We start from the raw sequence: 3522 nt of genomic DNA, 5'->3' as shown, positions 1-3522 counted from the left end.
CACATACCTCTTACATCCAGTGACATCTCCTGTCATGTAGACCTTCTCTTTCCTCTTCTCCTCCATTTGACCCAGACCACCATGGCAAATTCTTTCAGCCGCATCTCGTCTCTACAGTTTGTAACACAGACACGTTAGATTTCTCAATTTTTCCATCAACCTCCTCATCCTGGTGTCCCCACAGCGTCATCCTGCTGTCACCCCCAATACTGTGCCCGTTGTGCCCCCCAATGCCCCAGGAACTATACTGCTGACAAAATAGTGACCCTAATAGACATAATTGGGGTAATTTATCAAACTGGTGTAAAGTAGAACTGGATTTCCAAAAGAGCTGTCAAATATGAAAGGTGGAATCTGATTGGCTGCTATGGGCAACTAAGCCAGTTCTACTTTACACCAGTTTGATAAATTACCCCAAATGTCCCTATAGTGTCCACAGCAGCTATAATGTCCCCTAGAGTGCCCAGAGTAATAATACCACCCTCTATTGTGCTCCAGGCAATAATCCCTGTATAGTGTCCCCAAAAATAATAGAATTGCCCCTACAGTGCCTCCCCAATAGCAACACCCCCATATAGTAATTTCCACCACACTGCCCCCACATAGTAATTCCCCCATAGTAATTTGCCCCCACACAGTAATTTCCCCCAAACTGCCTCCATATAGTAGTTTGCCCCCACACAGTAATTTCCCCTACATAGTAATTTGCCCCACACTGCCCCTACATAGTAATTTCCCCCACATAGTAATTTGCCCCCACACTGCCCCCACATAGTAATTTGCCCCCACACTGCCCCCACATAGCAATTTCCCCCACACAATAGTTTCCCCCACACTGCCCCCACATAGTAATTTGCCCCCACATAGTAATTTCCACCACACTGCCCCCACATAGAAATTACCCCACACTGCCCCCACATAGCAATTACCCCACACTGCCCCCACACAATAGTTTCCCCCACATAGTAATTTGTCCCCACACAGCAATTTCCCCACACTGCCCCCACATAGAAATTACCCCACACTGCCCCCGCATAGAAATTTCCCCCACACTGCCCCCACACAATAGTTTCCCCCACACTGCCCCTACATAGTAATTTGCCCCCACACTGTCCCCACATAGCAATTACCCCACACTGCCCCCACACAGTAGTTTCCATCACACTGCCCCCATATAGTAATTTGCCCCCACATAGTAGTCCCTCCCATAATAATTTGGCCCCACACAGCCCCATATTAATTTGCCCCCACACTGCCCCCACATAGTAATTTGCCCCCACACTGCCCCCACATAGTAATTTGCCCCCACACTGCCCCATATAGTAATTTTCCCCCACACTGCCCCCACATAGTAATTTGCCCCCACACTGCCCCATATAGTAATTTGCCCCCACATAGTAGTCCGGCTCCCATAATAATTTGCCCCCACATAGTAGTCCCTCCCATAATAATTTAGCCCCACACAGCCCCCACATTCCCCCTCCCATGTACTCGAGGTCTCTTCCCTAATATGTCCTCCTCTGTGTGTCGTCCCCCACATGTCCCCAAAGTAGGCACATGAAATAAAAAATGGAAAAAAAAATGAAAAGCTAAATACTCACCGTCCAGGGCCAGGCACTTGATCGCAGACGAAGGCGGGATGAGGCAGGCGTGCACACGTCAATGTGCTGTGTCCCGGCACAGGCGCGTGATGACGTCATCACGCACCCCTGAGCCGGGATTTCACTACCGCATAGGCCTCAGGCCTACTAGGCCTACTATGGCGGTGATAGGCGACGGGACAGGGAGCTATGCGCTCCCGTGCCCCGCCACAGTATGTGGGCGTTCGGGTCGGCGCTGGGCCCCCCAGCGGTGCTGGGCCCGGGGCTGCCGACCCGAACGTCCCTATTAAAATCCGCCACTGCCTAAAATGGTCAAACAGAACTAAGGCCCCCTTTCACACGGGTATTGCGGATTGGGGCCGGATGCGTTCAGGGAAAATGGTGCGATTTTGACACTAAAACAAGTCAGTTTTCACTGCGATTGTGTTCCATGTTTGCGTTTTTTCTGCGCGGGTGCAAAACATTTTAATGCATTTTGCACGCACGTGAGAAAAATCGTCATGTTTGGTACCCAGACCCGAACAGAAGTTCGGGTTTGGGTTAGGTGTTGTGGAGATTGTATTATTTTTCCTTATAACATGGTTATAAGGGAAAATAATAGCATTCTTATGATTATAGAACATGCTGCGATTTTCACGCAACGTACAAGTAATGCGTCAAAATCACCGCTCATGTGCACAGCCCCATAGAAATAAATGGGTCCGGATTCAGTGCGGGTGCAATGCGTTCACGTCACGCATTGCACCCGCGCGGAAAACTCGCTTGTGTGAAAGAGGCATTTTGGAGCATTCCATTCTGTTCAGTTACGTTTTGTCCCCATTGACAATGAATGGGGACAAAACAGAAGCGTTTTTCTCCTGTATTGAGACCTTATGACGGATCTCAATACCGGAAAATGGAAATGAAAGTGTGAAAGTAGTCTAAGGGTTATGATGTCTGAAACTCACCTTCAGAGTAAATTGCGGGAGGTAAAGAGGGGCACTTATATATTGGAGTAATTATGTAATCTCACTATTAGGCCTCCTGCACACGACTGGCTATGGCTTTTTCAGTGTTTTGCGGTCCGTTTTTCACAGATCCGTTGTTCCGTTTTTTGTTTCCGTTGTGTTTCCGTTTCTGTTCCGTTTTTCCGTATGGCATATACAGTATACAGTAATTACATAGATAAAATTGGGCTGGGCATAACATTTTCAATAGATGGTTCCGGAAAAAAAAGGAACGGAAACGGAAGACATACGGATGCATTTCCGTATGTGTTCTGTTTTATTGCGGACCCATTGACTTGAATGGAGCCACGGAACGTGATTTGCGGGCAATAATAGGAACATGTTCTATCTTTAAACGGAAAAAACGGAAATACGGAAACGGAATGCATACAGAGTACATTCAGGTTTTTTTGCGGAACCATTGAAATGAATGGTTCCGTATACGGACCGTATACGGAACGCAAAAAACGGCCAGTAAACGGGTAAAAAAAACCGGTCGTGTGCAGGAGGCCTTAGAGTGCATTCACATTACCATATTTTCAGTCCACGTCTGATCCTCATTTTTAGCGAATGGCATGCAGATACATTCATTTCTATGGGACCACAAAAAATACGGAAAGCACACAGATGTCATTCCTGTAACCAAGCCGCAAATTATAAAACATGTTCTATTCCCGTCCATTTTTTAGAGAATAGCCATTTTTTCAATGAGGCTTGCGAAAGTGCTGGATGCACACGGACCACATCTGTATTTTGCAGGCAGTAAAACTGATACAGTCGTGTGAATGCACCTTTAGACTGAGTGCTCATTATTATTTGTGGCAATGTGAACAGTAAAATGCATGGGGAAGTCCCGGAAGGGGGGTATATCTCTCCCAGGTTCCTCAACTGGCTGAGGTGGGTGAAATCTAGAATGGCGCTGGCTTCAGTAAATA

Source organism: Bufo bufo, chromosome 3 (assembly GCF_905171765.1).
Source record: "Bufo bufo chromosome 3, aBufBuf1.1, whole genome shotgun sequence".
NCBI classification, from domain to species: Eukaryota; Metazoa; Chordata; class Amphibia; order Anura; family Bufonidae; genus Bufo; species Bufo bufo.
The sequence above is the reverse complement of the archived record's forward strand: the minus strand, read 5'-3'. Positions refer to the sequence as shown.